This window comes from Coenobita brevimanus, chromosome 42 (genome assembly GCF_032717465.1).
Source record: "Coenobita brevimanus isolate Jiangsu-jjx chromosome 42, ASM3271746v2, whole genome shotgun sequence".
Classification (NCBI taxonomy): domain Eukaryota; kingdom Metazoa; phylum Arthropoda; class Malacostraca; order Decapoda; family Coenobitidae; genus Coenobita; species Coenobita brevimanus.
Window position 1 is genome coordinate 13,396,598 of NC_136995.1, and position 9,679 is coordinate 13,406,276.

The following is a 9,679-nucleotide window of genomic DNA, read 5'->3' on the forward strand; positions in this document are numbered from 1 at the left end:
GGTATGCATGAAATTCAGTTGGCCTTAACTGTGATGTAGGAACGAGTCTCCTTGGTTACTAGTCAGATCAACCCTCCTATCTGACTGCATCTGGCCATCAACTAACCAGAAAAATAATATTAATAATAATAATAATAATAATAATAATAATAATTCAGAGCCACAGACGAGGCAAAATGAGTCTCCTTGGTTACTAGTCAAAACAACCCTCCAAAGTAACCACATCTGGCCATAAAAAAGAAAAAGAAAAAAAATCAGAGCCTTATTTATGAGCTGGGAATGTCTCCTTGGTTACTAGTCAAATCAACCTTCCTACATGACTACATCTGGCCTATATCTAAGTAAACGAGAGAGAGAGAGAGAGAGAGAGGTGAGGCGGGAATGAGTCTCCTTGGTTACTAGTCAGATCACACCTAACTACGAGAGAGAGAGAGAGAGAGAGAGAGAGAGAGGGGGGGGTATGAAGACTGCCTCTAACCCCTCTATAACAACACGTTCCTTCACAGCCGAACGAAATCGTCTCAGTGAACGTATGAAAATCGTCTCAACCAGAATAACATCGCCTAAATCAAATCGTCTCAATAATCTAAATAAAATCATGTCTAAATAATATCGTCTCAATAAATCTTAATAAAATCGTCTCAATAATATCGTCTCAATAAATCAAAATAAAATCGTCTGAATAAAACAATAAAAAAAATCGTCTCAATAAATCTTCATAAAATCGCCTCTGTAAATCAGAATAAAACCGTCTTAATAAATCAGGACAAAATCGTCTGAATATATAATGTAAATAAATCAGGACAAAATCGTCTAAATCAAATCGTCTGGTGATGGATTAAATAGGTCTCGGGCTGAAGGGGTTAAATCGTCCTGGCTCTACCTATACCCTTTTCACTCTAACTTGGCCTAAAATTGCCATCTCCCCACCATGAATGCCAAACTAGTATGCTTGTCACGAAGAAGTGCTGTGGAGTGAACGCAGATTAACACTGGATTATTATGCCTGTCACGAAGAAGTGCTATGGAAGAGATGCAAAGCTGTAACAATAGATTAACACTAATATAATGCTATAGTCACGAAGAAGTGCTATGGGAGGGATGCTGAGATGTTACAATAGATTAACACTAATATAATGCTAGTCACGAAGAAGTGCTATGGAAGGGATGCAGAGATGTTACAATAGATTAACACTAGAATATTATGCCTGTCACGAAGAAGTGCTATGGGAGGGATGCAGAACCGTAACAACAGATTAACTTGTCACGAAGTGCTATGGGAGGGATGCAGAGCAGTAACACTAGATTAACACTAATATAATGCTAGTCACGAAGAAGTGCTATGGAAGGGATGCAGAGCCGTAACACTAGATTAACACCAATATAATGCTAGTCACGAAGAAGTGCTGAGAAGGATGTAGAGCAGTAGCATTGTCTTTTTCTAGTACTATACGTAAAATAAGCTGCAAAAGGACGAAAATCTGGGCCAAGTTAAGGAGAAAGAACCGTAGATTATGATGCTGGTCACGAAGAAGTGCTATGTAAAAGGATGTAAGGACGAACATTTGGGCCACATAAAAAAAAATGCTTTAATTATGAAGGGGTTAATGACGGCTGAATAAAATCGTCTGGAGAGAGAGAGAGAGAGAGAGAGGGGGGGATGGAGAGGAAAGGGGTGAAGAAATAAGAGAGAGAGAGAGAGAGGGGGGGAGGGGGGGAATGACGAGAGGAAAGGAGTAAAGAACAGGGAGGAGAGAAGAGAGGGGAAAGAAATGAAGAGAGGAGAGGAAAGGAAAGAGGAAGAAAGGAGAGGGGTGAAGAAAAGAGAGAAGGGAAGAGAAGAGAGGAGACAGGGACGAGAGGAAAAGAGAGAAGAATAAAAAGAGAAGTGAAAAAAAGAGGAGAAAAGAGAGGAAAACTGTGAAGAAAGGAGGAGACAGGAGAAGAAGAGAGGAGAAAGACGAAAAGAGAGGAGGAAGAGAGGAGAAAGACGAAAAGAGAGGAGGAAGACGAAAAGAGAGAAGGAAGACGAAAAGAGAGGAGGAAGAGAGGAGAAAGACGAAAAGAGAGGAGGAGGAGAGGAGAAAGACGAAAAGAGAGGAGGAAGAGAGGAGAAAGACGAAAAGAGAGGAGAAAGACGAAAAGAGAGGAGGAAGAGAGGAGAAAGACGAAAAGAGAGGAGGAAGAGAGGAGAAAGACGAAAAGAGAGGAGGAAGAGAGGAGGAAGAGAGGAGAAAGACGAAAAGAGAGGAGGAGTCGAGAAGAAAGGTAAAGAGAGGAAAGAAAATAGACAGGAGAGGAAAAGAGAGGAGGAAAGAGGAGAACAGATGGAGGGAGAGAAGAGGAGATGGAGAAGCGATACGTGAAGAGGACAGGAGGAAAGGTAGTGAGAGGAGAGAGAAAGGAGGCAGAGGAAGGGGGGGAGGTGGAGGAAAGGAGGGTCAAGAAGAGGGGGGAAAAATGGAGGAGAAAGGAAGAGAGGCGGAGGAAAGAGAAAGTGGAAGGGAAGGAGGAAAGAGGGGGGGAACGTAGGAGGAGGGAGGGAGGGAGAGAGAGAGAGAGAGAGAGAGAGAGAGAGAGAGAGAGAGAGAGAGAGAGAGAGAAATGGAAGGGAGAAGGACGAGAGGAGAGAGGAGAAGAGGTGTGGGAATGGAAAGGGATGGAAGTGAAGGGGAGGGGGAGGGGGAGCGAGGGAAGGAGAGAAAGAGGGAAGGGGGAGGGAGAAAAGGAGAGGAGAGAAAAGAGGAAAGGAAAGGCAGAAGAAAGGGAGGAAAGGAGAGGGTAGCCTAGAGAGAGAGAGAGAGAGAGAGAATGAAAGGTAGGAGTGTGGAGGAAAGTAAGGGAGAAAGAGAGAAGGAAAGAGAGAGGGAGGGAAGAGCATGCGAAGGTAGAGGGGGGGAAGGGGAGGAGAAGGGAGAGAGCAGGTCAGGGAGGGGAGGGGAGGGGAAGGTGAGAGGTAGGAGAAGGAGGGAGGGAGGGGAGGAATGAGTCGCAAGTAAGGGAAGGGAGAGGGGAGGAGAGAGAGACATGGAGGGGAGGGGAAGGCAGGGAGAAGGGGGGAGGGAGACGTAGGAAGGGGGAGAGGGGAGGGAGAAGGAGGGGAGGGGAGGGAGTGGAGGGAGGAGGAGGAAGGGAGGGGGAAGGAGAGAGAGGGGCAGGAGGAAGGGAGGGGGAGGAAGAGAAGGAAGGGAGAGGGAGGGACGGGAGGAAGGGAGGGGAAGGGAAGGGGAGGGAGAGGTAGGTAGGTAGGTGGGGAGAGGGGAGGGAGAAGGAGGGGAGGGGAGGGAGTGGAGGGAGGAGGAGGAAGGGAGGGGGAAGGAGAGAGAGGGGCAGGAGGAAGGGAGGGGGAGGAAGAGAAGGAAGGGAGAGGGAGGGACGGGAGGAAGGGAGGGGAAGGGAAGGGGAGGGAGAGGTAGGTAGGTAGGTAGGTGGGTGGGTAGGAGGGAGGAGTCATTCTGTAACCCTATTGGCTGTGCAACCTCTGACGTCACCGCACCTTCTGACGTCACCGCGCGTCCCATCCACTCGTGACGTCACACCCACGTCACTCCAGTCCTGTCCTAGCCACTGAGACGCACACACACGCACGCACACACACGCCATCGCCACAGACAGCGTTGTGTGTGCGTCCTTCGTCAGTAGTAGTGCACAGGGCGGCTTGAGCATCGCACAGGCCCGGGACTTGTGTGGTGGTGTGGTGGAGACTGTGGTTGTGGTGGAAAAGTGTGGTGAATATAGCTGCGATGGTGGTAGTTGTGGTAGAAGAAAATAACAATATGTAAGACCGTGCATTATTTTCTGTGGTGGTGGTGATGGTGGTAGCGGTTGTGGTGATTGTGGTAGAAAAGTGTGGTGACCTTAGCTGCGACGGTGGTAGTTGTGGTAAAGAAGAAACTAACATCTACGACTTCATGCTTTCTGTGGTGGTGGTGATGGTTGTGGTGATATTGTGGTTGTGGTGATTGTGGTGGCCTTAGCAGCAATTGTGGTGGTTGTGGTATAAAAGGAACTAACTTTAACATTCAACTTAACATTTTTTTTTCGTGGTGGTAGCGACTGTGGCAGAGATGAAATTTGTAGTGGTGGTTGTGGTGGTAAAGATATATTGCGGTAGTGTTGTGGTGGTGGCAAAATTTGTAGTGGTGGTTGTGGTGGTAAAGATATATTGTGGTGGTTGTGGTGAAGACGAAATTTGTGGTGGTGGTAAAGATATATTGTGGTAGTGTTGTGGTGGTTGTGGTGAAGAAATTTGTGGTGGTGGTTGTGGTAGTAAAGACATGTACTGTGGCGGTGCTGTTGTGGTGAAGACGAAATTTGTGGTGGTGGTTGTGTTGGTAAAGATATATTGTGGTAGTTGTGGTGGACGAAATTTGTAGTGGTGGTTGTGGTGGTAAAGATATATTGTGGTAGTGTTGTGGTGGTTGTGGTGAAGAAATTTGTGGTGGTGGTTAAGATATATTGTAGTAGTGTTGTGGTAGGGACGAAATTTGTGGCGCCGGTGGCGGTAAAAACATACTGTGGTAGCGCTGTGGTAGGTACGAAAATTGTGGTTGTGGTTAATGTGGTAGCTGATGAAGGGTAACAGAAACTACTATAAAAATGCCATGGCCTGGTGTGTGTGTGTGTGTGTGTGTGTGTGTGTGTGTGTGTGTGTGTGTGTGTGTGTGTAAAAAAAAAAGTGCTATTATGGTCTTTTTTTCTTTCATCTGACGGAACTGGGCTAGTGAAATTCCAATAGCCTTAGTGATGAGGTAGTAATGAGTCTCCTTGGTTACTAGTCAAATCCGTCCTCCAATCTGACTACGCCTGGCCATACACTGGGCTGAAAAGGGGTGTAAAGATATATGGTGGTGGTGGTGGTGGTGGTTGTGGTGGTGGTGGTGGTGGTTGTGGTGGTGGTGGTTGTGGTGGTGGTGGTGGTGGTTGTGGTGGTGGTGGTGGTGATGATGATGATGGTGTTGGTGATCATATGATGGTGGTTGTAGTGGTAGTGGCAGAATATTTACTATCCAGTGTGAATTGTGGTAGCGATTGTGGTAGTTGTGGTGGATGTTAAGTTACTAATATTCTTGTGTTAAAATTGTGGTGATGGTAAAGTGTGGTAGTTCTAAATATCCTTCACTGTGGTAGTTGTGGTAGTGATGGTTGCGGTAGAAAATACTAATATTCCCCTGGTGTTGTGGTGATCGTGGTAGTTGCGGTTGTGGTAGTTGTGGTGATAGCTGTGGTAGTTGTGGTGAGTGTTAAGTGTGCCGGTTGTAGTTGGTGTGGTAGTTATAGAGTGGTAGTTCTGGTGGGTGTGGTAGTTATAGTGAGAGGTAGTTGTGATGTGTGGCAGTTGTAGTGAGTGGAAGGTTGTAGTTGTAGTCAACTGTAGTTGTGGTAGTTGTAGTAGTTGATGTGGGTGGTCGGTGTAGAAGTTGTGGTAGTTGTAGTAGTTTTAGTGAGAGGTAGTTGTGGTAGTTTTAGTGAGTGGTAGTTGTAGTAGTTGATGTGAGTGATCGGTGTAGTAGTTGAGGTAGTTGTAGTGAGTGGTAGTTGTAGTGAGAGGCAGTTGTGGTAGTTTTAGTGAGTGATAGGTGTGGTAGTTTTAGTGAGTGGCAGTTGTAGTGAGTGGTAGTTTTAGTGGGAGGTAGTTGTGGTAGTTTTAGTGGGAGGTAGTTGTGGTAGTTTTAGTGAGTGGTAGGTGTGGTAGCTTTAGTGAGTGCTAGGTGTGGTAGTTTTAGTGAGTGCTAGGTGTGGTGGTTTTGGTGAGTGGTAATTGTGGTAGTTGTAGTGAGTGGTACTTGTAGTGAGTGGTAGTTGTGGTAGTTTTAGTGAGTGGTAGTTGCGGTAGTTTTAATGAGAGGTAGGTGTGGTAGTTTTAGTGAGTGGTAGTTGTAGTACTAGGCAAAAACTACAACCAGTCAGTGCGAAATAAAACTGATCGACAACTACCAGTATATCGCTACCACAATCCAGCCTGCCCCTACCACAATCGATTCACCGACTAACCAACATTCCGAATCGACCAACCAACATTCTACAACAATCGCTAAGAAGAATCAACCACCATCCTATCAATAGCGAGGAGTACCACCACCATCGCAACTACCACAATCGATTACTTCCACCATTGCACCTACCACCATCGCAACTACCATAACTACCACCATCGCAACTACCATTAAAACTACCACCATAACTACCACCATCGCAGCCACCACCATAACTACAACCATCGCAACAACCACGATCGCAACTACAACCATACCATCACAACTATCATCACTGTAATTACCACCCCCGTAGCTACCATCATCTTGACTATCCACATCGCAACCACCATCAATCACACTCAACCACCACCACCAACGTCGTCAACCACAACCACCGCAAGGTAAATCACAACCTAATTTTTCACGGCTGTTCCTTAGACCTCCTCTTCCTCCCAAGATGCCAATTCCACACCGGGCCATGTACAGGATTTCCTTAAGTCGGCATGGATACATTCATTCCCCATCATAGTTACAGAAAAAGATGTCTATCTATCTATTGACAGACGCCTCAATCCCGTACAGGGTGGCCACAAACAAATCGCCCCCACGTCGCCCTGTCCCCCGCCATTTCACTGCCCTGCTCCCTAAATGGTTTGACCACAATTGTGCTTCAGTAACAGAACATAAAACAATAGCCTATAACACTTACACAAGGACCAAAACTAAAGAAGCCTTTAACTATTATAGAAATATCAGAAACCATGCCAAAACCATTATCAATCCTTCTAAATCAAACTTTCTACATAGACAGGCTAACAAACCACTAAACAACCCAAATGATGACAAAATATTCTGGTCAACCCTTAATTCATTCAAAACTAACTTCACTACCTCCTCTTCCATTCCACCGTTACAGTCCCCCAATGGAAATCTAGTAAGTGACCCACGCGGAAAAGCCAACCTTCTTGTTGACATTTTTTCAACAAACTCTAACCCTAAATAGAGAAAATCACAATATTCCTGTACTTGATTTTGATTCCCCTCAAATACCCCCTTTCAAAATTCACGCAAGATACGTATAAGCTATATTCCAGAATCTCTCAGCAGACAAAGCCACTGGTCCAGATGAAATTCCTTCAATAGTACTTAAAAATTGCTCCTCAGTGTTGTCTTCTGTATTGGCAAAATTTTTCCGCTTATGCATCCGTACCTCAAGTTTTCCAGCCTCTTGAAAAGAAGCGAATATCCATCCTGTTCCTAAAAAGGCAAATATCCATCCTGTTCCTAAAAAGGCAAATATCCATCCTGTTCCTAAAAAGGCAAATATCCATCCTGTTCCTAAAAAGGCAAATATCCATCCTGTTCCTAAAAAGGCAAATATCCATCCTGTTCCTAAAAAGGTGGCCACTTCTGATCCATCAAACTTTAGACCAATCGCTATAACTTCCCTTCTCGTTAAAGTTTTTGAGACACTAATAAACAAACACATAATCAACACTATTAAACAAACACATAATCAAGCATCAAGAAATCAATAAATTAATCAATGATTGGCAGTTTGGATTTAGACAGGAACGTTCAACTGTAGACATTCTTTGCCTTCTTACCCATCAGATTAACAAAACAATAGACCAACATGGTGAAACACACACAGTAGCACTTGATATTTCAAAAGCATTTGACAGAGTATGGCACCAGGCCTTATTGTCTAAGATGTCACACTATGGCCTTGCATCACTGGTTCCTCTAATTTCTTCTTACCTTCATAATAGAAAAATACGGGTCATGGTAGATGGAATTTATTCTCAGTTTCATTCCATAAATGCTGGCGTACCTCAGGGATCAGTTTTGGCGCCAACCCTCTTTCTCATTCATATAAATGACTTCCTATCTGTCATGCACAACCCAATACACTCTTATGCTGATGACTCGACCCTTCATAGTTCTTTCACATTAGTACCTCCTTTACACAATCTGATAGTATAAATTCCCAAATAAACACAGCAATTTCTCTGAACCAGGACCTTTCAAAAATTCATCATCTGACACAAACAAATCTGGTCTCTTTTAATGCTCAGGAAACTAAATACATTAACTTCTCCAACAGTAGGAATCCCTCAGACTCCCAGATAATTTTAAATGATGTCAATATTCCCATATCCACTACAATTGACATTCTAGGTGTTACTCTAAACCCCAACCTATGCTGGACAGCTTATGTTAAATCCCTTGCTAATAATGCTTCTAAAAAATTGAGACTTGTGTACAGAGTTCGTGAATTCTTCACTGACGAGGAGTTGGCCACAGTATACAAAAGTCATGTGCGTTCTCAGATCGAATACTGTTCACCACTGTGGAGTGGATGTGGAGCGGTTGCATTGAGGCAGTTGAACAAAATTCAAAATAAAGCCATTAGATTAATCAATAATCCTGCCATTACGCAGGACCTTCCTCCATTATCAGTACGTAGAGATGTTGCTTCTTTAGCATTATTTTATAGGTATTTTTACCGTAAGTGCTCTAACGAACTGGCTTCAATTGTGCCTCCCCTTCACATTTTCTCCCGAAATACTCGGACAGCTGGGAGCGCCCATGAACTCACACTCTCTGCCCCACAATGCAGAACCTCTGCTTATCAAAATTCATTTATCCCCAGAACTACTACTCTCTGGAATTCACTTCCTGGGAGTTGCTTCCCACAAACATTTAATCCACTTTTATTTAAACGCAGTTGTTATAAATATTTTATGGATGGAGGATGCCTTTAGGCACATGGACTTTTTTTTATTTCCTTTGTTTTTCCTTCATTCACTGTAAACACACACACACACACACACACACACACACACACACACACACACACACACACACACACACACACACACACACATTTCTCCAATCATAAGACAAAGGACACTTAAGACAGTAGCACCCATCCCTGCCGAATTCTAAGAGGAGCTAACTAAAAACCTAAGCAATTAAATGACACCCAAGACGCAGGTACTCGGTCAGCTATACTCCTTGTACTCTAACTTGGCCTAAAAATTTGCCACCTCTCCATCTTGAATGCGGAGTTGTAACAATAGTCTATCAGTTAAATATGATGCTAGTCACGAAGAAGTGCGAAGGATGTAGAGGGGTAGCCTTCTCTCTTTCTGCCACTGAGCAAAAGGACGAAAATCTCTCTCTCTCTCTCTCTCTCTCTCTCTCTCTCTCTCTCTATTTGGAGAGAACTTGGAAGGACTAAGGGTCAGGCAAGGAGGTTTCCTGGCACCTGTTCCTTAGCGAATTATTTTTGGATATGGTTGGCTAATATCCTTCTGTACGTTATTAATGCAGAGTATGGAGGTGTTAGAGGATTTATTTAACACGGAAAGGGGTAATAGGGTGTAACAAGCAAAATAAATCGCTTAGGAAAAGGTGTTAGGGGGCGTCCTAAACCAAGAATACGGGCTTTAGTCTATTTTAATCTACTGACATTGAAATCCAAATCCATCCATACCTATCCACTTACTTTACAATCTATTATATCCATCGTCTATCTATTACTGTACCTATTACCAATCTAACCTAATCTATCCATCTATTATGTCCATCTATCTATTATAATTATCTATTACTGATTCTTCCGTAATCCTGAATTTGGCTCTCTCTTGTATTTTGTTTTTCTCTTGGAAGGAACAGTTATTGCGGGCTCGTGG